This window comes from Oryctolagus cuniculus, chromosome X (genome assembly GCF_051225735.1).
Source record: "Oryctolagus cuniculus isolate XC-2025 breed Fujian yellow rabbit chromosome X, ASM5122573v1, whole genome shotgun sequence".
In the NCBI taxonomy this organism is placed as follows: Eukaryota; Metazoa; Chordata; class Mammalia; order Lagomorpha; family Leporidae; genus Oryctolagus; species Oryctolagus cuniculus.
The window spans coordinates 126,304,123-126,331,228 of NC_142888.1; the positions used below are offsets into that span (position 1 = coordinate 126,304,123).

A 27,106-nucleotide genomic window follows, 5' to 3' on the forward strand; every position below is an offset into this window, starting at 1 on the left:
TGTTTTTTTTTTTTTGCCAGAGTGTCTTGGCTGGCTTTCCATGCCTATAATAATCTCATGGGCTTTTCAGCTGGACCCGAATGCCTTAAGGGCTGATTCTGAGGCCAGAGTGCTCTTTAGGATATCTGCCATTCTATGAATCTGCCGTGTATCCCGCTTCCCATGTTGGAACATTCTCTCCTTTTTAATTCTTTCAGTTAGTATTTGCAGACCCTTGTCTTGTTTGTGTGATCCCTTTGACTATTAGAGCTATCAGTGTGATCAATTGTGAACTGAAACTGATCACTTGGACTAGTGAGATGGCATCGGTACATGCCAGCTTGATGGGATTGAATTGGAATCCCCTGGCACATTTCTAACTACGATTTGGGGCAAGTCCGATTGAGCATGTCCCAAACTGTACATCTCCTCCCTCTCTTATTCCCACTCTTATATTTAACAGAGATCATTTTTCAGTTAAATTTAAACACCTAAGAATAATTGTGTGTTAATTACAGAGTTCAACCAATAGTATTAAGTAGAACAAAATAAATACTAAAAGGGATAAAGTATTAAGTTGTTCATCAACAGTCAGGGCAAGGGCTGATCAAGTCACCGTTTCTCATAGTGTCCATTTCACTTCAACAGGTTTTCTTTTTGGTGCTCGGTTAGTTGTCACCGATCGGGGACAACATGATATTTGCCACTTTGGGACTGGCTTATTTCACTCAGCATGATGTTTTCCAGATTCCTCCATTTTGTTGCAAATGACCGGATTTCATTGTCTTTTACTGCTGTATACCTCACCCCAGTTTGAATGGCTCACATACAGAAATCTACCAACAACAGATGCTGGTAAGGATGTGGGTGAAAATGGACACTAACCCACTGCTCGTGGGTGTGCAAACTGGTAAAGCCACTATGGAAGTCAGTCTGGAGATTCCTCAGAAACCTGAATATAACCCAACCATACAACCCAGCCATCCCTCTCCTTGGAATGTACCCAAAGGAAATTAAATTGGCAAATAAAAAAGCTGTCTGCACCTTAATGTTTATTGCAGCTCAATTCACAATAGCTAAGACCTGGAATCAACCTAAATGCCCATCAATAGTAGACTGGATAAAGAAATTATGGGGTATGTACGCTATAGAATGCAAGTATAAATTTTATAGAGAGTACAAGGAATATTGTGATGAACACACATATATCCACCCTGAAGCTTAAGAAACAGATACTATTCACCCTGAAGCTTAAGAAACAAATATTACACATACTAGTGAGATTTCCTGTGTGCCGACTCCATCCTCATTATTTCTCCTCCATCTCCACAAGGGCAAACACTAGTCTGGATTTTCTTTTTATCATTTTCATTCCTTTCTGTTATAATTTTGTCTATGTGTTAATACTTAATATAATCACAATGGTTTTGAGCACTCTAGGAATTTTGTCATCTTGCCCGTTTTTACTTCTGCAAGTTGCTTTTATTAATTAACACTATATTTGTGCAATTCATCCATGTTGATGCATGTAGTTAGTTATCTATGCCTATAGAAATTGTTTCATCGAATGAATATAACATTATTTATTCATTCTTCTTGATGATCATTTGTAATATTTCTCACATTTTAGCTGCTAATGAATATTCTTAAATATATCTCTTCACATGTATAAGCAAGAGCTTATTTAGACATATAGTCAGGAGATAAATTTATGAGATTTAGAGTATATTTATCTTCAACATAGTTATTAATATGAAGAGAAGAGATTTCATGCGTTTCTTAGATATACTTCTATGAAGATAACCATACTTCCCTCTTTCTCTTACTTTTCTACCTCAATCCCTCTCCTTCCTCTCTTTTTTACCTTTAATTTTTGAAATAACATAATTTCAATTTACTTTATAATCACAGAGTTAGTTCACCACTAGTCATAATGTTCAACAAGTAAAAAGTAGAAAGACCATTCTTCCACAGGGGTATAGTCAAGGGCTAAAAATAATAATCAAATCATAAGATGTAAGCTATCAGTTTCATCTTACACTTTTTTTGTATTCTAAGTCTACATCAATTAATACTACATCAAGCACTAAAAATTCTTGCTTCAAAACCTTGCCAAATCTTGTCAAACTTTAAACTTTTTGCCACTTTGGTGGTTTAAAACTGTATTTTTATTGGATTTATTTGCACTTTCTTTTTAACAAATGAGGGTAGGCATTCATTCTTGTTTATTATTCTGTGAAATTCCTGTTAATCTTTTTGCCTATTTTTCTATTGGCTAGCTTGAGTTGATGCACTTTATGTATTTTTGCCTTAAATTTGATTTTATCTGCTATTGATGAGCAATTTCAGTATTCTCTGAGGTAGCATTAGCATGATATAATTTTAACCCTTCTGTTACTTTCAATTTTTATTACCTTATGTTTCAGTCATTGAATTTTTTTTCCATTCTCTGTTGGCATCTAGCATTGGCATTTCTCAGGCTTGTTTTAAGGTTTTCCATTTGTTTTATGATGTCTTTAGGTATATATTGATCTTATTTTCTTCCTATTTAGGAATTTGTAATTCTAGAATCTGTAAAGCATATTTAGCTAGTTCTTCAGCCACTATTTCTTGAGATATTTCCTCTCTTGCATTCTCTCCAGCTTTTTCCTCTGAAAGTCCAGCTAGATTTATGCCAAACAATCACACATTATATTTCATATTTTAAATTTCTCTGTGTCCCAATCTGGGTAATTTCTTCAGGTTATTTCTTTAGTTCATCATTCTTCAGCTATATTTAACCCATTTCTTGAGCTATCGATTATGATTTAATACTAGTAGTTAAATTTATATTAAGATCTGTTTTTGTTTTAATTCTCAAATATTTCTATTAATTGTAGATAGTCTCTTCTTTTCTACCAATTTTTACTCTACATGTAGTTTCTTTGAAGATCCATATGAAAGTCTATTCTCAGTAAAATCTAAAGTCCATAAATATCTAAAACTGTTCTTTCTTATTTTTTCTAACTTATTCATGGTTGTTTATGCTTTTAGTGATAATTACTATGTGCTTCTATTTGACTAAACTTAGACTGTGAGCCTCTGGGTTGAGGATGCTTTATTCATAGATGATTTTTGCGTTTTTGCTGGGCAACAAGGGTGAGATTCTATGGGAATAACTTATAGGCTTTGTGTTTCCAAACCACGTGGATTAAATAGATTCAAATCCCCAGCCCTTCTAAAGCAGGTAACTGGAACAAATTTTAGTTTGAAGGTGGGTATGGATTTATACTGTTATTATTAATTTCTCTCCATCTGCTCCTGTGGTAAGGAAAAGTTTCCTTTTGGGGTTGCTCTGATCAGTGACAGATTTTGGAACTGGCCTTTTACTAATAATGTAGCATCTTCAAGAGGGCCACATTTACACAGGCATCTCAGATGCAGCTTCTCCATTTGCCTAAACTCAAAGATTAGGATTTCATTTCCAGCTTCAAAAACTCTAGATTACTGGCATGAATAATTACAGTCTGTGCACTCCTTACTTTTATTTAATTTTAAAAAGTATGTATTCAACATGCAGAGTGAAGGGAGGGAGGGAGGGAGGGAGAGAGAGAATATCTCCCATCTGTTGGTTCACTTCTCAAATGTCTTCAACAGCCAGTGCTGCAGTAGGCCAAAGTCAGGAGTCTGAAACTCAATCCAGGTTTGGCAAGGTCTTGACCACTTGAGCAATCATTTGCTGCTACTATGGGTGCATATTAGCAGGAATCAGGAATTTGGAGCAGAGGCAGGACTCCAATTCAGGCACTCTGATATGTAAGTAGGTGTCTCAAGCATTGTCTTAACTAGTACACTAAATGCCCACCCCTCTCATTACTTTTTGGTTCGTTACTTTTCCACTTAGTTTTCAGTTTGCCCCTGATGCACTTCCTGCCCTCCTCCAATCCTTGGATTTCCCTTAGTTACTTGTGAGCTTAGCAATGTATTTTAAAATATATTGATATAAGTCATCCTGCATTTAGGAGTTTTGAAGTAGAACAGCCACTTAGAATGTTCACAATTTCATTAAAACATTAAGTCTACCCTTCTTTTAATTTCCAACTCAAACTATAGTGCCTTTTTGCTTGTAAGTCTACATCTCTTCTTGTCATCTTGATTTAACTCTGCCTATCTCCTCACAAGCTTATTTTTGTATTTCCCCTACTAGCCTATGTCAACTTCCAAATTTCTTCCTTTCTACATCCAAACATCCTTGAGTCCCCTCCCTCTCGAGAATAATTACCCACTGCCCTATTGCCTCTCACACTACTGTTATTTTTTATCATTTCTATAATTAATCAACTAAATATTATTAAAAATTTTGTATGCACCAGAAATTGTGAGGGTTTTTAGATGCTATAAATAAAAGGTAGTTAAGTTCCCTGAAAGAAGTAGAACACAGGCCTGACTCTGAGGTCTAGACTATTTCCACTACTGCTCATTTCCTGCCTTAAGATAAATGAGAGATATATATTAGGAGGCAAACAGTCAATGAATACCCACCATGTATCAGATAAACTGCTCAGGCTGTGATACAGCAGTAAGAAAAGGTGAAACAAGATCCTCACTGTCATGAAGCTTGAGGTAAACAATTTAACAAACGGGGTTGTAGAGTAATATTAAAGGATTTAATTAAGGGATGTGAACTAGTAGGGGTTCAAAAACACTCCCCTAAAGGCATGACAAACTCATATCAAGAGTAGTCTGCCATCTCTGCTTATAGTACCACCTTAGCACTGAATCAGCTTCATCTTATTGCTAAAATACTGTCCTGAGGATTACTAATGATTTTCAAATGATTAAATCTCATTCCTTTTTTCCATTTATCCTTTTAAATGTCTCTGAAGCAGGCAGCATTCTTTGCCACTAATCTCTCCTTTCTCCGAAGCTTTGAAAATCTTGGGTTCTGCTCTCACTTTATATGCACACAGTTACCTGATCCAATAAAATAGCCTTTCCTCTGGAACGTATTTCACATCTATTTTTTTTCTGTCCAAGGACACAGCCCTAGTAAGAACCTTATCATCCCTCGATTAAACATGTTAACGCTGTCCAGTATCTACTCCCAGTTCCAACTTCACCATGGCTGATGCATCAATTAATTCAGTAGTGCTCAGTCTTGATTTTCCATTAGAATGACCTGAGGTATTTGACAAAATGTTAATACGCAGGTCTCCTCACTTCCAAAATTTCTGATTTAATGGATATGGTAAGGGGCTTTGTGTCCCAGGCTTTTCTTTTAGAGCTCTCCAGGTGAGCCTAATACGCAGCCAGAATCGTGATCTATTGCTCCAATCTAGTGGTTCTCACATTTAGGAGTACCTCAGAATCCTCTGGAGGGCCTATTACTCAAACTGACTACTGGTCACTCCTCCCCGCTGGCCCTGCCCCACTATTTCCTAATTTGGTAAGTGTACAGAAGGCCTGTAATTTTTTTAATGAAAATATTTATTTATTTGGAAGGAAGAGAGGGAGTGGGTGTGGGACCAGGAGCAGGAGAGGGAGAGGGAAATTGATCCTCCATCTGCTGCTGGTTCACACTCCAAGTAACCACAGTGCCCCAGGCTGGGATAGGCTGAAGCCAGGAGTCTTAAACCACATCCTGGTCTCCAACATGGCTGCCATGGGTCCAAGTACTTGGGTCATCCTCATTTGCTTTCCCAGAGATAGCCTGAATTTCTTTTTTGTTGTTGTTGGTATTTTTTTAACTTTTATTTAATGAATATAAATTTCTGAAGTACAGCTTATGGATTACAATGGCTTCCCCCCCACCCCATAACTTCCCTCCCACCCACAACCCTCCCCTCTCCCGCTCCCTCTCCCCTTCCATTCACATCAAGATTCATTTTTAATTATCTTTATATACAGAAGATCAATTTAGCATATATTAAGTAAAGATTTCAACAGTTTGCACCCACACAGAACACAAAGTGTAAAATACTGTTTGAGTCCTAGTTATAGCATTAAATTACATTGTATAACACATTAAAGACAGAGATCCTACATGAGGAGTAAGTGCACAGTGACTCCTGTTGTTGACTTAACAAATTGACACTCTTGTTTATGGCATCAGTAATCACCCTAGGCTCTTGTCATGAGTTGCCAAGGCTATGGAGGCCTTTTGAGTTCGCTGACTCTGATCATATTTAGACAAGGTCATAGTCAAAGTGGAAATTCTCTCCTCCCTTCAGAGAAAGGTACCTCCTTTTTTGATGACCTGTTCTTTCCACTGGGTTCTCACTCGCAGAGATCTTTCATATAGGTCTTTTTTTTTCCCACAGTGTCTTGGCTTTCCATGCCTGAAATACTCTCATGGGCTCTTCAGCCAGATCTGAATGCCTTAAGGATAGCCTGAATTTCTAACAAGCTCTCAGGTGAACATGATGATTCTGGTTAAGAGACCACAGCTGTAATTCTATAACCATTGCAAAATTTTCCTCTCCAATAGGCTTCATATCATTCCTCTGCTGTAAAATCTTTAAGGGTCCCCAATTATCTATCGGCATGAAGCTCAACCATTTGTCATGGCATTCAGAGTCCCTCACAATTTATCCCTGGGTGCCTCTCTGTTATATTTCTTGTTATTTCCCCTCCTCACCAACCAGGCAGGAGTGCTGGCTCTTCTTCACATTCACCCAGTGTTACACCTTCACATATTTTTTCATGTTATCCTGCCTGGTACTCTTATCCTCATATGTTCGCCTGCTGAAATTCTATATATCCTTCAAGGTTTCTCACTTACCTCTCTTGATAATTCTTTTTCCTCACTTCCCAACTCCCAATACATTCTCTGTAGCACAGTTTCCTGATCACAGAACTGACCCCATAAATTTTGGTAAAATCATAGGTTACTCAACATGATCTACTGCCTCATGTTATACTTTATCTCCACATGCTTAACAACATTCCCAATTTGTCCAACGAAATTCCAAATGTCTTATAGGAAAGTAATGCATTGTATTTATCTTCTGTATCCTATAGCCTTGCTATTCAAACTGTGGTTCATGTCCCAGCAGCCCTGACATTAACTGGGTACTCAGTAGTGGTATAAAATCTCAGGTCTTACTCCTGAATGGATTTTTAGTAATGGTTTGAATATTTTAAAAACTTTTATTTATTTATTTGTGAGGGAGGGAGTGAGGGGGAAGGAGAAAGGAAGAGAGAAAGAGAAAGAGAGAGAGAGAGAGAGAGAAACTCCCATCCATTGGTTCCCTTCCTTTATACTGGTGACTGGTGCCGGGCTAGGTTAAAGCTGGGAGCATGGAAACTCAAATCTCCCACATGGATAAAACCCAATCAATTGAGCCATCACCTACTGCCCCCAGTATCCACATTGACAGGAAGCTGGAGTCAGGAGCTGGAGAGAGGTATCAAACTCAGGGACTCAGATGTGTAATGCTGGTACCATTCCAGACATATTTAATAAGAATGTGCATTTAAATGGTTTTATTTTTGATTTGAGAGGCAGAGAGTGAACTCCCATCTGCTGGTTCACTCCCCAAACGTCTGCAACAGCTAGGTCTGGTCAAGCTGAAACCAGGAACTAGGAATTCAATCAAGGTCTCACATGTGGGTAGCAGGGACCCACATACCACAGACATGCGTATACACATACACATATCTGCTGCCTCCAAGGGTGACTATTAGCAGGAAGCTGGAATTGGGAGTGAAGCCAGTACTCAAACCCAGGTACTCTCATGTTGGATGCAAGCATTCCAAACAGACCTCAACTGCTGTTTCAAAAAATATCACAGCAGCTGAAGAATCTGCAGATGATTTGAAAGCACATTAAAGATCGAGAAACAGTCTAGAGTTCCTAGAAAAGTGCTTGGCACACAGTAAGCATGTGGTAAATATTTGTTGCCTTGAATTACCTGAAATAAAATGTACAAGGGTACATTTTATGAAAGTTTATGAAAAAATAGAATTAAAAATAAGTCTATTTTGGTGTGAAAGATTGAAATCTGTGTAGGCTTTTCAAGGTATGCATTTGCATCAACTCTTTGAAGACCTTTATACAACAAAATAGATCAGTGTTTTCCCGGCTCCCTCAGGTTTGTAGCTCATCAAATTGCTTCCTGTCTCTCTTCTTGCAACAAAGGTTTCACTGAATCAAAATTGAGTGAGAACACAGGAAGTGGTTCACAGAGGGTATCAGGGTATAGGAACACCTCTATTGAAGAAGAATTGGTAGGGACTGGTGTGATGGTGCAGCAGGTAAAAGCTTGTATCTGCAGCGCCAGCAACCCATATGGGTGCTGGTTCAAGTCCCAGCTGTTCCACTTACCATCCAACTATCTGCTAATGCACCTGGGAAAGCAACAGAAGATTGTCTGAGTCTTTGATTCCCCTGTACCTATGTGGGAGACCCAGAGGAAGCTCGTGGCTCCTGGCTTCAGATTGGCCCAGCTCTGGCTGTTGTGGCCATTTGGGTAGTGAACCAGAGGATGGAATATTTCTCTCTCTCTCTGCCTCTCCCTCTCTGTAACTCTGATTTTCAAATAAATAAATAAATAAATAAATATTTTTTTTTAAAAAAGAAGAATCTGTAAACTTGGATTGGATAGTCTGGATGCAGAACATTTTGCTGCATATACAAAGCCCCAAACATCTGGGGGCTGCAGCATAAGAAAGAGTTCAGTTACTGAGAATTTCTTTCTCTTCTTTTCAGAGTTTTGAGCACCTTTGCTCTGGAAAATTTTGACTTCTAAAGCTATAGAGAGAAATATTGGTCAGGAGAAATATTGCCTAGAACTATTAATCAAATCAATGGAAGGGACTGCCCTGAATGATGCACTAAAAGTCAGTGAATCAAGATTATCTGTTACATGTTTTATTGTTCCATATTTGATAGTAAAATCTGTGCACATAATCTGTTCTCTGCTTTCATTGACAGGTTTTAAAAAATTTATTAATATAAATAGAACATATTTCTTATATTTTCTAGGTACAATCTAAGAAATCTATATTTCTCTCCCACCTCCTTCCTCCCTTAATCCCCTCTTCCTTCTTTATTTTGTTTGCAAATATATAGTTTCAGTCCACTCTACAATCACAGGCTTAATGCACCACTAACTATAATATTCAAAAAGTAAAAAATAGTAACACTACAGTTCTACAGGAATATGAATGAGTTAAAAATAAAAATGACATCACAAGATGTTTATTTCATTAATATATATCATATATATATATAATTCTGTATTAACTCACATATAAGAGAAAACATATGATATATAAGGTGAACACATTTCATGTATTTTATATATACAGATTTAAGAGCATACTGATACTTCCAACCCTATGCTCCATCCCACCCATGCTCCCACCTTTTCTCCTCCTTCCATTCTTATTCTTTTTTTAACTTTTATTTAATGAATATAAATTTCTGAAGTACAGTTTATGGATTACAATGGCTTCCCCCCAAAAAAACTTCCCTCCCACTTGCACCCCTCCGCTCTCCTACTTCCTCTCCCCTTCCATTCACATCAAGATTCATTTTCAATTATCTTTATATACAGAAGATCAGTTTAGCATATATTAAGTAAAGATTTCAACAGTTTGCACCCACACAGAAACATAAAGTGAAAAATACTGTTTGAGTACTAGTTATAGCTTTAAATCACAATGTACAGCACACTAAGGACAGAGATCCTACATGAGGAGTAAGTGCACAGTGACTCCTGTTGTTGACTTAACAAATTGACACTCTTGTTTATGGCATCAGTAATCACCCTAGGCTCTTGTCATGAGTTGCCAAGGCTATGGAGGCCTTTTGAGTTCGCTGACTCTGATCATATTTAGACAAGGTCATAGTCAAAGTGGAAGTTCTCTCCTCCCTTCAGAGAAAGGTACCTCCTTTTTTGATGACCTGTTCTTTCCACTGGGATCTCACTCACAGAGATCTTTCATATAGGTCAATTTTTTTTGTCACAGTGTCTTCGCTTTCCATGCCTGAAATACTCTGATGTGCTCTTCAGCCAGATTCGAATGCCTTAAGGGCTGATTCTGAGGCCAGAGTGCTGTTTAGGACATCTGCCATTCTATGAGTCTGCTGTGTATCCCGCTTCCCATGTAGGATCATTCTCTCCTTTTTAATTCTTTCAGTTAGTATTCACACACACTAGTCTTGTTTATGTGCTCCCTTTGACTCTTAGACCTATTATTATGATCAATTGTGAACTGAAATTGATCACTTGGACTAGTGAGATGGCATTGGTACATGCCACCTTGATGGGATTGAATTGGAATCCCCTGGCACGTTTCTAATTCTACCATTTGGGGCAAGTCCGATTGAGCATGTCCCGAATTGTACATCTCTTCCCTCTCTTATTCCCACTCATATTTAACAGGGATCACATTTCAGTTAAATTTCAACACTTAAGGATAATTGTGTATTAATTACAGAGTTCAACCAATAGTATTAAATAGAACAAAAAGGGATAAAATATTAAGTTGTTCATCAACAGTCAGGACAAGAGCTGATCTAGTCACTGTTTCTCATAGTGTCCATTTCACTTCAACAGGTTTCCTTTTTGGTGTTCAGTCAGTTGTCACCGATCAGGGAGAACATATGATATTTGTCCCTTTGGGACCGGCTTATTTCACTCAGCATGATGTTTTCCAGATTCCTCCATCTTGTTGCAAATGACCGGGTTTCATTGTTTTTGACTGCTGTATAGTATTCTATAGAGTACATATACCATAATTCCTTTATCCAGTCTTCTGTTGATGGGCATTTGGGTTGATTCCAGGTCTTAGCTATTGTGAATTGAGCTGCAATAAACATTAATGTGCATACAGCTTTTTTGTTTGCCAATTTTATTTCCTTTGGGTAAATTCCAAGGAGTGGGATGGCATGGGTTGTATGGTTGGTTTCTATTCAGGTTTCTGAGGAATCTCCAGACTGACTTCCATAGTGGCTTAACCAGTTTGCATTCCCACCAACAGTGGGTTTGTGTCCCTTTTTTATTCTTTTATTTAATTTTTACAATGACATACTTTAAATTTATTTTATAATTATAGGCTTAATCTTCTAGTAAGTATAGAATTCAACAAATAGTATTTTCAAATTTCTTTCTTTTTTTTTACTGATACAAGTACTTTTCTTTTGTATTTAATTTTTTAAATCTGAACAATTTCATGTATTTCATATATACAGATTTAGGAGCAAAGTGATACTTGCCACCCTATCCTCCCTCTCACCTATGCTTGTACCCTCCCTTCTCCTTCCTTTCACATCCCTTCCTTTAATTTTTATAAGAATGGGGTGGCTGGATCATATGGTAGGTCTATATTCAGATTTCTAGGTATCTCCATACTGTCTTCCACAGTGGCTGTACCAGTTAACATTCTTGTCAGCATTGGATTAGGGTACATTTTTCCCCATGTGCTCACCAACATTTATTGTTTGTTGGTTCTTAGATGATAACCTTTCTAACTAGGGTGATGTAAAACTTCATTCTGGTTTTGCTTTGTGTTTCTCTGATGGCTAGTGATCCTGAGCATTTTTTCATGTGTTTGTTGCCATTTGTATTGCCTCTTCTGAAAAATGCCTGAGTGCACTTTTGTGGAAGGTGTAAGGTCTTGCTTTATACTTCTCTGTTCCTGGGAGATTTTCTGCCTTCACATTCTTTCATAGTGATGACCATGTTTCTGTGTTTCTATGTGTAGCACATCCTTAAGCATCTTTTTTCTTTTTTTTTTTTTTTTTTTGACAGGCAGAGTGGACAGTGAGAGAGAGAGACAGAGAGAAAGGTCTTCCTTTTGCCGTTGGTTCACCCTCCAATGGCCACCGTGGCCAGTGCGGTGTGGCCGGCGAAGCAACTTTTTTAAGGCTGGGTGTGTGGTGAAAAATTCTTTATTTCACCTTCATTCATAAGTGAGAGCTTTGCAGGGTATGGTGTTATAGGCTGACAGTTTTTTTTTTCTCTTAAGATTTGGACTACATCTCTCGGTTCTACCCAGCCTGTAGAGTTCCTGATGATAAGTCATCTGTGAATCTAATTGGAGATCATCTGAAAGTAATTTAGTGGTTCTCTCATGCACATTTTAGAATTGTTTTACTGTTGAAAGCTTGACTACAATGTGTTGTGGTCCAGATCTTTTCTAATCATGTCTATAAGGAGTTCTATGTACCTCGTGTACTCAGGCAATCCTTTTTTCTCTCAATAGATGCAGAGAAAGCATTTGATAAAATACAACACCCTTTCATGATGAAAACTCTAAACAAATTGGGTATAGAAGGAACATCCCTCAGTACAATCAAAGCAATTTATGAAAAAACCACAGCCAGCATCCTATTGAATGGGGAAAAGTTGGAAGCATTTCCACTGAGATCTGGTACCAGACAGGGATGCCCACTCTCACCACTGCTATTCAATATAGTATTGGAAGTTTTAGCCAGAGCAATTAGGCAAGAAAAAGAAATTAAAGGGATATAAATTGGGAAGGAAGAACTTAAACTATCCCTCTTTGCAGATGATATGATTCTTTATTTAGGGGATCCTAAGAACTCTACTAAGAAACTATTGGAACTCATAGAAGAGTTTGGCAAGGTAGCATGATATTTTGTCTTCTATCTCACTGATTCTGTTTTTAAGGCTCTCAAATGTGTTGTTCATTTGTTCTATTGAATTCTTCATTTCATTTGGTTTCTCTTCAATATCTCAATTTCATGTTCTACTAAATTCCTCATTTTATTTTGATTCCTCCTTAACATTTTATTTTCATGAGAGAGATTTTCTGTCCTGTCCTGTGTGGATTTCTGTAGTTCATGCATTTGTTTTTGATAACTTCTAAATGTTCTTATCATAAATTTTTTGAAATCCATATCTTGCATTTCTTCTATCTCATCATCTTCATAATATTGTATTGGAGTGTCATGTTCATTTGGGAGCATCATGCTGTCTTCCTTGTTCTTGTTTCCTTGGTTTCTGCATGTGTTGTTTGGTTTCTGCATGTGTTGTTTGTTTGTGTTGTTTGTGGAGATATTCTTTGGTTTCTTCTTTTTTTTTATTTTCGCTGTGTTGGCTTTTCTCGTTATACTATGACTCTAGATTAAGTGGACTGTCTGCTTTTGGTGAATCTCTAGAGGCTTGTGGTGTGTGTGGCTAGAGAGCTCTGTTCAGTTCTTCAGGGTTAAGGGTGTGCCAAAGGTGACACACCCAGGTTTGGCATGGTAAATCAATCTCTCTCTCTCTCTCTCTCTCTCTCTCTCTCTTTATTCAGAAGGGAAGTAATTCTGCTCAGCGGAGCTCTTTTCCTCGATGGCAATGAGTGCCTGAGTGTTAGCCCAGTGGGTATAATATTTGTCTGCTCTTCCCCAAGGACCACACAAAGGATCTGTGCAGTCCTCAGTGTAAGCACAGATTCCCCTGCAATGTCTCTCACCGGGTAGCCAAAGCTGCCTGAATTTGTGGCATCTCCCACCGAGACTACTCATGTCTCAGCCACTCCATGAGTTCTCTCACACACCCTCAGTTTTTTTTTTTCACAGTCCTGGTTCATAAGCCCCACACATTCACTAGGTCTTAATCTCCTGTTATTGCTCCCCATCAGAGTCAGGTTTTTCTGCTTGGCGGAGGGCAGGTGCAGCCCTGAGTTGGCACAGCTGTTATATATGTCCAAAATGGCGCCTACTGTATTGTCTTGCTCGCCTTTGTAAGGTGTGTGGAGAGAGACAATTAAGTCCATACTGGTCCCTTTTATTTTGTTTTTCTCTCCTCTAGTTAGGCTGGTGTACTTTCCCCCATGGGCTTCTAGCCTCGTTCCCTCTAGGCTCGTCCTGCTGCTTTTCCACCAGTGTCTCGGGCTACTGTGGTTTCGCCTCACCTCTCTTTCCAGTGCTGGTGTGTATACTCGGCAGCTGGGGTCCTGAGACATGGGCACTTGTGCCCTCTACGTAGATCCGCCATGTCCCACTAATTCCAGAAGAGTTTCCTCTGCAGTTTTTTCCCTAACTCTTCCCTGAGACTATAGTATCTCCACTTTTATTAAACTATCTTTTCCTGGACTATCTGTGAGCTCCCTTACTATTCCGCCATCTTGGAACCCTCCAGAAAAGTATCTCTAATGTGCCCTTCTTTAACATGGTTAAGAGGGCACACTACCCCCATCCCCCACCCCCCACCAACTCATGTGCCTGGAATCAAAGTCAGTGGGGACCACGAGTCTCTTCCCCAGACAAGGTCCCCAGTGAAGCATTAGGCTTCTTTAGAGTCCTCTTACCTCACTCTGGGAAGATGGTCTCCTGCCAGCTGCAGACTGTGGAAGCCACGGGCCATAGGAGCCATAGGCCACAAGAGTCTCTGGTGGTGTCCTGAAAGCTGCTGCATGTCTGTACAATCATTGCTGCTTCATGAAGTATCTCTTCTTACTGTAGATTTTCACTGAAAAAATCTTTTCAACTATCTCCCAGGAACACAGATCCTCCTGTTTTTCTGGTATTTTCCCATAATCAAATTCAATGTCTTTTCTCTATTAAACCGCCTTGGAATATATACTGGCAGTGTTTAAGTGATCATTTGATTAGTCATCATTTATAAAACAATTATTTCATACTTCATTGATTAAAAGATTAAAGACAGTTTATACCATTTATATATACATGAATCAGATGTGGGGAAAATGTAAATCAAAAATTTTAAAAGTTAAACAATGCTTGTACATGGACAAAAAAGATCAACAAGATTGCTATAGTTGAATTTCAGTGGTGTTTCTGAGATCCTTGGCAGCTTATTTGAAAACGGAGACACTGTGAGTTCCACCAGTCAATTCCCCCCACCTTTTTTTTTTGTTTGCAAAGTCCAAAATGACTTTGGACTTTCTTTCTTCCTTTCTTTTTTTTTTTGACAGGCAGAGTGGACAGTGATAGAGACAGAGAGAAAGGTCTTCCTTTTGCCATTGGTTCACCCTCCAATGGCCGCTGCGGCTGGCGCACCGCGCTGATCCGATGGCAGGAGCCAGGTGCTTCTCCTGGTCTTCCATGGGGTGCAGTGCCCAAGCACTTGGGCCATCCTCCACTGCACTCCTTGGCCACAGCAGAGAGCTGGCCTGGAAGAGGGGCAACTGGGACAGAATCCGGTGCCCTGACCAGGACTAGAACCCGGTGTGCTGGTGCAGTAAGGTGGAGCATTAGCCTATTGAGCCATGGTGCCGGCCTGGACTTTCTTTTAAAAGAAAAAAAAAACAAATTAGCACAAAATTTCTGTGTTAGCCTAATTTCTTTTATTATTATCATCCTATGCAAAAGATAAAGGTAGGTACAAACTTCTCATGTTTATAGTCTTAGACAAATATAAAACTGAAACTATACACATATGTATATACAAGGATACTTCAAAAAGTTTGTAGAAAATTAGAATTAAAGTAAGTTTATATAGTGCAAAATACTTTGAAATAAATGCATATTTCCATGAACTTTTTGAAGACCCTGTGTGTGTGTGCATGTGTGTGTAATGAAAACAAAACTGAAAAACCAATAGCTTTCAAAATAATAGTCTAACGAGGGAAGATGTGTTATGATCCTTTATTTTCTACTTGTGGATTTTATTGTTTGTTTTCTTCATTATAGATCATTATGTGAAATATCATTGTTATCACTATCATTTTTTCTCATCCTAGCCATTTTTTTAAATTATTTATTTACTTGAGAGGGACGGTTACAGACAAAGAGAGGGAGACACAGAGAGAGAGGTCTTTCATCTGTTGTTTCACTCCCCAAGTGGCCATGATGGCCGGAGCTGAGCCAATCTGAAGCCAGGAGCCAGGTTATCTGGGTCTCCCACGTGAGTGCAGGGGTCCAATGACTTGTGCCATCCTCCACTGCTTTCCCAGGCACAGTAGCAGGGAGTTGGATCAGAAGTGGAGCAACAAGGGTTCAAACCGGCACCCATATGGGATGCTGGTGCTGCAGGCTGGGGCTTTAACTCACTGAACCACAGCGCCGCCACCCCCAGTCATTTTTGTTGGATCAGTCATTCTCACAATGATTCAGTATGATTTATCAAAATACCATTTAAATTCAAATTTTCATTGCATGTTATCTTCTGTAACTGTGAATGCATTCAGGGAAACACATAAAGTATATATTCTATTAATATACTACATTATGATATGCATATAGTATGATATTGTGCTAAAAATTAAGAGTTTAGAAATTTGGGAGCCATTTTGAGTCCTGTGTTTAAATTTATGAGTTGTGCAATTTTGGGAAAATTGCTTAACACTTCTGTTCCAGTTTTGTCACCTGAAAATGGAGGGAATGATGATTACTATAATTAATATTGCTAGAGAGGGCAAATGAAATGATACATGTTACATCCTTGTTTTAGAGTTTAACAAGAGAGTAGAAACAATAGGGGATCTAGATTAAGAGATTCATTGCAAATAATTTGCTTATGCAATCGTGGGAGTTCACGTCAAGTCTGAATAACTTGGGCAAGTTCTTAGGAAGGGCAAGCTGGAACTTGTGGGCATAGGCTGAAGCTGCAGCCCATAAGTAGCTGAATTCTGTCTTTTTCAGAGAAGCCTTAGGTCTGCTCTTAAGGTCTTTTACCTGATGGGATCAAACCCATTCATTTAGCCATACTCCCTTACTGAAAGGTAATTGATTATGGACTTTAATAACATCAATAAAACACCTTCACATCAACACTTGGATTAATGATCAGTTTAATCACTAGGGACTGCAACTTAGGCAAGCTGGGACACAAAACTGATCATCACAGTGACTGCATGGAACTGGCTCCTAGTGACTTGTCAGTGGATGACAGACAGTGGCCATGATCAAGACACTCAAGGGTTCTGGGAAGCAGTGTGGGACAAGCAATGGAGTCAGAGAGATCCGATTTCAAATCATATGATAGCACCATACTAGCTGGATAAGTTCAGACAAATTAATTTCCCTCTGAAACTCTCTCTTTCCTTATGCATAAATAAATGTAAGATAATACTTCTCACATATACCATGTGAGGTTTGTGCTGCATGAGATGAGGGAAAATGCCTGTCATCTATGCACCTTCAAGAATGGTAGAAATACTACTTTCATTATTTATTCTCTATGCCTCTGGTCACCTGCATTCTCATCTACAGCAAGGGAAAAATAAAGTGCCTATTTATAATTTTTGCGAGGATTGGATTAAATAATGCTTTAGAGCCTTAAATCATGCCTGGCACATAGTAAGTACTTCAGTGCTATCTACAAGTATTCAAATGTCTATGCTCTATTTATTACTTCTCACAGCTGGGCTTCTAATGGAAAAGAGCAGATGGTTAGAGATTGTCCCCTTAACAGAGGCCTTGAGTTTTATATTGCTAGTTCAGAGCAGATCTGTATGCTTTCTAGACCTAAGAGTTTGATTTTTTGTGTGAAACTAACGATTTGCCTCCAAAGTTCTAAATATTTTACCTCCTTGTAGAGTATCTACAGGCAAAGCCAGACTTTCCCTTAGGAAGCAGTTTGGGGTTTGTTCCCTTCAAATGGATAAATTATTAGAATTAAGTCATGGAAGTTCTAGCTCATGAGGCTCTATTCCCACGCTAGTGTACATTTTCCCATTAACAAAAAACCAATATTTTGCTGATTAATAATCTGTGCCAAACATGAAACCTCTTCTCCCCAACCATCATTTCAAAATTTTCCTCAAGTCTTATGGACTCTGCTTCCAACATGCTCTGAATCCAATCACTTCTTAGCCCCACTGCTAGCACTATAGTGCATACCCTTGTTCTCTTTAGCCTAGCTTCCTCCTCACCTGCACCATTGGCCTGTTATAATACATCATTGACAAAGCATCCCAAAGATCATTTGGAAATGTAAACCTGAGCATATCACTTCTCCTTCCACTTAATAGTCTCTACAGATTCCCTATTGCCTTTTGGATAAAAGCCGGCATCCTTAAATATGACACACAAGGAGAAGCATTGTGGTGCAGTTGATTAAGCTGCAACTTACAACACTGTCATACCATTTTAGAGCCTCTGTTTGAGCCTCTGCTCTGATCCAGATTCCCACTAATGTACCTGAGAATACAGAAGAATATGGCCCAAGTGCTTAGGCCCCTCTCACTCATGTGGGAGACTAGGATGAAATTCCTGGCTCCTGGCTTTTGTCTGGCCCAGACCTGACTGGTGTTCTCTCTCTCTCTCTCTCTCTCTCTCTCTCTCTCTCTCTCTCTCTCACACACACACACACACACACAGCCTTTCAAAATAAACAAATGTATGATACACAGAACTCTCTTTAAGAATTGTTTATTTATTTAAAAAAGTTAAAGTAAACAAATTTCACATACACAGATTTAGGAACATAGTGATACTTCCTACTCTACCCTTCCCTCCCACCCACACTCCCACCCTTCCTCTTCCTTCCTCTTATTCCCTCTCTTAATTTTTAAAAATATTTATTTATATTTGGATGGTAGAGATAGAGAAAGAGAGGGAAATGGCCACAATGGTTGGGGCTGGGCCAGGCCTAAGCCAGGAGTCAGGGGCTTCTTCGTCTCCCAGATGGGTGCAGGGACCCAAGGCTTTGGGCCATCTTCTACTGCTTTCTCCAGGAGCATTATCAGGGAGCTGCTTTGCACGTGGAGCAGCTGGGACTTGCACCAGCGCTCCTATGTGTGGGGAGCAACTGGGAGCAACTCGGACTAGACTAAGTTACTGGAATTAAGACTTATTCTATGCATCTGCTCTCCCACAATATGGCGCTGAGAAGGGAGTAACAGCTTCTACACAGCTGCCTCCAGTTCAACCAATAAACTGTAGGACCTGCTCCTGATTGGAGGAGAGCAGCATACTCGGCGTGTGGGTAGCAGAGTTGGGATTGGTGGAAGAGGACTATAAAGGAGGAGAGAGACAACATGCACCAGGAACATCTAAGAGGAACACCTGTGCAGCCCCCGAGAGAGCCGGCCGGCGGTGTGCCACTCCCCCGTGGAAGTGGGGAAAGTGGCTAGGGGGAACCGCCCTTCCACGGAGGTGGAAGGGACGGTAGCCAACCCGGGAAGAACCAGCAGCAAACCCGGGGAGGGCCGAGCAGACAAAAGAACAGCACAGGGTCCTGTGTCATTCCTCCACGAAGAGGGGGAGCGACATAATGGTGCTGTGACTTGGATAGGAAACCTAGGAGGGAAGAAGCGAGAAGAAGTGGGAAAATACCGGAGAGAGAGACTAGCAAAGAGCCTAGGGAAAAGCCGGACGGAAAAGGTGCTGGAAGAAGCTATCAAAAGCCTAGGCATAGACTCAGATACGGACTATGGGGGGAAGCTGGGAGAAGTCTCTAAGGTCGAAAGCGAAAGTGAAAGCTAGAACAAATAGACTCGGATACGGACTGTGGGGAGAAGCCAGGAGAAATGAGAGGGGAATATTGTTGGAAGAAAACTTAGGGAAACATACCGGGTAGAGAAAAATGTTAGGGAAAATGAGGCCGCTGCGGGGCAAGGCGCCGAGAAGCAGCCTCGGGGCAGGCGCCGGGATGCCACGGGGATAAGAGAAACGGAAGTTTAGAAGTAAAATGGGAGAAATAGGAATGCTGGCAGATAGAAGTAAAATGGGAGAAATAGGAATGCCCGGAGATAGAGAAATAGAGAAAAATAAGGCCTCCCCACAACACGGCAATGAGAGAGCTTGGATTCGGTCTGCTTGATTAGGGAGGCGGTGAGCACCTGCGGGCGGCAAGCAGCTTACCCGCTGCAAGTCACCGAAGACAGGCACGTTATCAACACCAATAAGTCTCCCCACAATACGGCAATGAGAAGGCTTGGATTCGGTTTGCCTGATTGGTAGGGCTTGTAAGCACCTGCAGGCAGTTCTTGCAGAGCAGAGCATGTGCTGCAGGGCACCGAACACAGGCACGCATCAGCGCCTAAAAACCTCCTCACAACATGGCGAAGAGAGGACCCGGATTCGGTTTGCCTGATTGATAGGGCTTGTAAGCACCTGTGGGCAACTCTAGCAAGCAGAGCAGAGTGTGTGCCGCGGGGCACCGAAGACAGGCGCAAATCAACGCCAAAAAATAAAAAGAAAGGGGGATCTGTGGGGAGCAACTGGGAGCAACTCGGACTAGACTAAGTTACTGGAATTAAGACTTATTCTATGCATCTGCTCTCCCACAATATGGCACTGGGAGAGGAGTAAGCTTCTACACAGCTGCCTCCAGTTCAACCAATAAACTGTAGGACCTGCTCCTGATTGGAGGAGAGCAGCATACTCGGCGTGTGGGTAGCAGAGTTGGGATTGGTGGAAGAGGACTATAAAGGAGGAGAGAGACAACATGCACCAGGAACATCTAAGAGGAACACCTGTGCAGCCCCCGAGAGAGCCGGCCGGCGGTGTGCCACTCCCCTGCGGAAGTGGGGAAAGTGGCTAGGGGGAACCGCCCTTCCACGGAGGTGGAAGGGTCGGTAGCCAACCTGGGAAGAACCAGCAGCAAACCCGGGGAGGGCCGAGCAAACGAAAGAACAGCGCAGGGTCCTGTGTCATTCCTCCACGAAGACGGGGAGCGACAATATGGGATGGGATGCCAGCACTGCAGGCAGTGGTTGCACCAGACCCCCATCTTAATTTTTATATTGATATACTTTCAGTTTACTTTATACTCATAAAATTAACTATACACTAAGTAAAATGTTCAACAAACAGAAAGAAAAAAAATAAAACACTGTCCCTCAACTATAGAGACAAGGGCTATAAATAATCATCAAATCTTAAAATGTCAATTTTACTCCTATACACTATATTTTCTTTTTTTTTAAAACTTATATGACAGATAAAGTTACAGACAGAGAGAGAAAGACAGAGAGAAAGGTCTTCCTTCCATTGGTTCACCACCCAAATGGCTGCTATGGCTGGCGCTGTGCTGATCCGAAGCCAGGAGCCAGGCGCTTCCTCCTGGTCTCCCATGTGGGTGCAGGGCCCAAGCACTTGTGCCATCCTCCACTGCCCTCCTGGGCCACAGCAGAGAGCTGGACTGGAAAAGGAGCAACCGGGACTAGAACCCGGAACCCATATGGGATGCTGGCACCACAGCTGAAGGATTAACCAAGTGAGCCACAGCACTGCCCCCCACTATATTTTCAGTACTTTATTAGTTACCCTAGATTAGGGAAAACCTATGATATTTGGATACACAAGACTCTCTGGGTTTGATCCCCATCATCCTGTAGTAGACATTATTGGTTTTGTGCTGCGCTGTATGCATTTCTCCTTCCTTATCCCATCCCAGTTTTTCTTTTAGGAAAGTGCTTCTTTGCCATTGGATATAGTTTGGTGGGACACTCAGTCAGATTGTCTGTCATTCTTTAGGCAAGGGATAAGCACATCTTGAAAACAAAACCAATAGAATGCTCTAGAACCTGAGCAGAGTGATCAAGAGAAATTGGTTAAAGTTGATTCATCCAACTGGTAACACCCAGTCTTGGTCATTCCCACTACAAGATTCTTTCTTGGTTTCCTGTTCTCCATCCCTTTGGAGCTTCCTAAATCATATCTATTTGGAAGCTTTTCCATCAATCCTGTGAGTGCTCAATATCCTTCCAAAATCTGCTTTTCATTTGTCAATTTGTGTCACTCTTCCCCTTTTTCACTTTGATCCAGTTATATAATTTTTTTCTTATTTTCTAAAAGGCCTTTGTACAAGCTAGGTTACTTTTGCTCAGAATGCTGTCCCCCTACCTACTTTAGTCAATTACTGAACCTAGAGCTATTAGCTCAAAGTTATTGACTTATTTCCAAGAGCAGCTCAAATCCTGTTGGGGCTCTTGCAGAATTATATTCTTCTTTTATTTTTTTATTTCTTTTTATTTCTTTTCTTTTTTTTTTTTGACAGGCAGAGTGGACAGTGAGAGAGAGAGACAGAGAGAAAGGTCTTCCTTTGCCGTTGGTTCACCCTCCAATGGCCGCCGCGGCCGGCGCACCGCGCTGATCCGATGGCAGGAGCCAGGAGCCAGGTACTTCTCCTGGTCTCCCATGGGGTGCAGGACCCAAGCACCTGGGCCATCCTCCACTGCACTCCCTGGCCACAGCAGAGGGCTGACCTGGAAGAGGGGCAACCGGGACAGAATCTGGCGCCCCAACCGGGACTAGAACCCGGTGTGCCGGCGCCTCTAGGCGAAGGATTAGCCTAGTGAGCCGCGGCGCCGGCCTTCTTCTTTTATTTTTTTAATTATTTAAAGATTTATTTATTTAATTGAAAGCCAGAGTTACAAAGAGGCAGAGGCAGAGGCAGAGGCAGAGGCAGAGGCAGGAGAAGGAGAAGTCTTCCATCTGCTGGTTCACTCCCCAGATGGCTGCAACAGCCGGAGTAGCACCAATAGAAGCCAGGAGCTTCTTTCGGGTCTCTCACGTGAGTGCAGGGGCCCAAGGACTTGGGCCATCTTCTACTGCTTTCCCAGGCCATAGCAGAGAGCTAGATCAAAAGTGGAGCAGCCGGAACTTGAACTGTCGCCCATATTGGATGCCAGCACTGCAGGCAGCGGCTTTACCCGCTATGCCACTGCATCGGCCCTGAATATATTCTTCTTTTATATAGCTCTTATCACAGTTGTTATTTTGTGTTGAATTTTGTGATACTTTGTCATCTCTCTTGCCTCTAAAATATTAACTCAAAGAAGGCAAGAATTGCATTGATATTATTTACTGAGTCAGCTTGGTATGGAAGCAGTGCCTATCACATATGAGGTTTTCAAAACAATTCTTTAAGTACACAAAAGCAAAACCTGTGTGGAAATTTAATCCAAAATCTGACACTTAAGCCAGTTCAAGCTTGCTGCCAGTAGAGTCAGGAAAATAGAGCCTACCTCTTCTACAACCAGAGGCACTTTAGTGGGAAAATATAAGACAAACTGAAACAGTATGTACTTACTTCAACAAGACAACTGCTTGGAGATAACTGTGGAAGTTGTATTTTTCATGCATTCATTTACTCATTCCTCTGTCTACTCATCCATGTAGTCAACAAAAATATATCATGAATCCAATTACTGATGCCAAAAAGAGAAATAAATAAGAAATATAAGCTTTGAATATTAAATATTTTTGTTACAAATATGACAGTTTGGCATAGCAAAAAAGAAGTTAACTAGTTATTTGGTGTACAAACAGCTACAATTTGATGTATAAATTGACTGATCTTTTTCTCCTATTGAGATGATTGACCTCATGTGGTCATCAAAATAACCTTCACTGGGTTGCTGTTTTTATTTTTACTTTTTAAGATGACTCTCTTAACTGTTTTCTCAGTATTATGGCTCTTTATCTCAGTGTTAGCAGAATCACTCCCAGCTTTCATTGCCTAGTATCCCCAAGTATCTCTAATTAACTTGTGGAACATTGTGGTGATTTTTACCATGTTCATGCTACAAAACTAATTTTCAATGGCTGTGTTTTTAAAAACCACATCTTTTGAGAGAGGAGATAAGTGGGGGCATCAAATAAAATAACAAGATAAGAATCTGTACTTTTAAAATTTGGAAATTACATTATCTTTTTAGAGTCAGCTTCCATCCATGACTTTTCTGTATTCTCTGTGTGTCTCTCAAAAAGGCATGGTCTGATTCTATCCATGAACAATGAACATGTTACTCTAATATTTCAGTTTCAAAAAAAATAAGTGATTTCTTCTTTGTTAATCACTTGCCCTACTTAATTCATTCATTATACTCAGAAGCTCTGAGATTAAGCCTCTAGGCTGAAGAGATTCATATGAATCCTTTCTTTTTTATCTATTCCAAGTCAGATTAAGTCTAGGTCCTGTTTAACGAGGTGCCACTTGCTGTGTTTTCATGCGGAAAGAATTCCTCATCCTCGGTGGTATGTATACACCAAATGAATTATCTCCTCTTATTTTGAATTTCCGACTACTGTTTCCTGTAGGAAAGACTATTATTATGAGCTCCATAGGGTATGGGCAGCTGGATTTCTTTGATTTGGATTCTTTCCTTTTCATCAAAGCCCTATATTGTTTTTCATTATATTTAGGGACTGTGAGATTATGAAGAACTTCCCAGAGACACTAGGAGCCATGTCATGATGGGCATGGAGATGAGGCAACACATGTAAGTATTGAGTCAAGTTATAGGGTTATGTAGGGCTCCCCACTATCCAGCTTTTTTCTATCCTTTTTAATATCATCTTCTTTCAAGCAAGCACAGCCACTTCATGTTTCTTCCCCAAATCCTAGTGTATGTGTGTGTGTTTGTGTGTGTGTGTCTGTCTGTCTGTCTATGTTTGTGTCCACATGTGCATTTTGTTGGGAGTGGTTTCCAATGTTTTTATTTTTCATATATGGTTGTGCACACAGACTCAATAATTGAATTTCTCCCTAAATGCAACCTAAACTTTCAAGATCCAGATTAAACATGCAGATTTGGGAATGTTTGCAATGTGGACCACATACTGTCAGACTAGTCCCAACTAAGATCAGTTACACATGAGAGTTGTCATCCTAGCAGTCTGGAAGTGTTTATTGCTGCTGCTGAAGTAAGAATACTGCTTCCGTGTGCCCTGCTTGGTTTATACTGTGATTTGGCAGACCACAGAAATGTTAGGATATAGTCACAGAGACAGAGAAAAGAAAACATATGGAGAGGGGGAGGTGAGGGAGAGGTAAAATGGTGAAGTGGTTCCCTTGGAAGGCAACAAGACACCAACAGTGCAAGGGAACATGATACCACACCCCCACCCCCACCCCCACCCACACACCAACAGCAACTTTCTTGGCCTACTGTAGACTATCTGGATCCACAGGTCTGTTTACTGGGGCAAATTAGTGTGCTAGGTAAGAACACACTAGTAATGAGGCCAGTGTCTTGGGTGATGTTATCTTAAGTTCCATTCATTTTTAGTGCCACTAATTATCAATAAGGAAATCCAAGATGTAGTATAAACAGCAAAGTACAGATTACTCCCAATAATTGCCAATCGAATGCAGCATCAGTTTACATATAATTCAAACCCATTTTAGCAAAATAAATGATTAAAAAAGTTAATTTTACCAAGTTTAATATTCTGCTAGTTTGGGGCTCTGTAACAACAGTATTTTACAGTAGTGCTTTGCAAACTTTTATATGCCATATAATAATTAGATTGTGATGATGTCTTTGTTGCTTCCTTGGGCAACCAGATGAGGCTACTCATGGATTGGAAGTGACAGGTTTATGACTGGCCCATATATCACCAATCCACCATCAGAACTTAAGGGATCAATATAGGGCACCCATGGTGGGCTCTGTACTAGAGTATTTCAATAAAATGGGATTTTACTATTTCATTTCAAATTTTTATATGAAGGAATACTCTGCCAACCATAGTTATCTACTTTAACTCCTAGATATGCATGTATGTATGTATCTATATTTCAGAAATACATTTATATTTCCCCCTTAAATAATTTCTCATCCAATTCTGTACTTCCAAGAGTGAGTCAAGAAGCTTATTGCTCTAAGGAAGGAAAGGGAAAAACCTGCCCAAAACAGATTGTTGGATTGTTGATCAACTTTAAGTCTTCAAATTGATTATTTTTAAGATTTACTTTATTTATTTGAAAGGAAGAGAGAGAAACAGAGAGAGAGAGAGAGAGAGAGAGAGAGAGAGAAAGAGAGAGAGAGGGGAAATCTTCCATCTTCTGGTTCTCTCCTCATATGGCCACAATAGCCAGAGTTGGGAATGATCTGGAGCCAGGAGTTTTTTCCAGGTCTCCCACCTGGATCCAGGGGCCCAAGTACTTGGGCCATTTTCCATTGCCTTCCCAGGCACAATAGCAGGGAGGTGGATCAGAAGCAAAGCATCTAGGACCGTGCCACAGGGCCAGCCCCAAAGACTGTTATCTTAAAAGCCAACTCTGTTAATGGATCAAATGATTTTCTAAACCTTTTTGATTCTCATTTAACATGAAAAAAATAGGGCATGGATGATAAGATCATGGAAGCTTATGATATTCTTAAAACAGAACTCAGGAAATGAAAGAACAGGTAGAAATTGTATTCCTTTTGGCCCTCATGGGTAGAGAAAAGAAGAGAGGAGAGAACAGTAGAAGGAAGAGTTCAAATGCTGGGGTCTTTGTTTTCCCTAGTCTTGTAATTCTTTGGGGAAGCATCAGGACTCTTGCAGAAAATCTACCCAGGGCCTTATCCAGTATGCTTCAGGAGCGATAGTGTAGCACTAGCAAAGTGATGCAATTGGGCATATTGTAGACGGCAATGCTTGATGATCCCCATGGACTGAATAAGCACAAGTTATATGTCAAACATGAAGAGCTGTCAATCCTGTGAAATGTTATACCATATAAGGTACCATCTTCATAGCAGACAGTCTCCAGTCTCTTTTTTTCTCTGTTAGGAAGAACCTGTCATGAACCTGCCAGAGAGAAACAAATGATGTCAACAACTGCATGATCTTGGAAGTGGATCCTTCTTAAAATGAGCTTTTTGATGAGAACCCAATCTTTACCCATGCCCTTCATTGCAGCCCTGTGAGACCCTGAACAAAATACCAAGTTAAGCTGTGCACAGATTTCTGACCTAAAAACTAAGGAAATAAATGCATGTTGTTGAAGCCACTAAGGTAATAACTTATTAAGCAGCATAAAAACAAATACATATAAGATTACATAAGACTCAGCCCCTTTATACCTATATATCATATTCAAGAATAGAAGAAGAGGAAGAAGAAATCTGTGATAGCATTTAGACACACAGACTGAATTTTAAAAAGAAAATTAAAATTGAAAGAGACTGGATTGGACTGAGTTTACTCAACTGCAGAAAAGTTTTTCTGACATCCTGGAGTATAGGGGACAGTCAGGCTCATGGGGGAGTTTTGATAAACTATAGAGAAATAAGGTATTTTTTTGTACATATGAGTCTAGTGGGAATAGATTAGTGATATATGGACACAGACTTCAGCCATAGTACCGTGGTTGTCTTGAAATTTATGTTTAGAGTTACTGGGGTTTGCAATCATTATTGGATCCAGAGTGTTCGTATCTATAGCACTTCTTTACTGTATCCTGATGTTAAATGGACCAATTTTTGAACATTAAAGAGGACTTAATAGATTAAAGAGTCCATTAAAGATCCTGTTTCTTTGACTACAGTTTAATAAAATGAA

General features: G+C 40.1%; 1 long non-coding RNA gene across 1 annotated transcript; it reads left to right on the top strand.

Moving 5' to 3' along the window:
* Positions 1–5,226: 5,226 nt before the first annotated feature.
* On the top strand, positions 5,227–27,106 carry LOC149119748 (uncharacterized). The gene is made up of 3 exons (XR_016227663.1): positions 5,227–5,404; positions 23,978–24,054; positions 26,336–27,106. It is a non-coding gene; the product is annotated as an uncharacterized LOC149119748 (long non-coding RNA).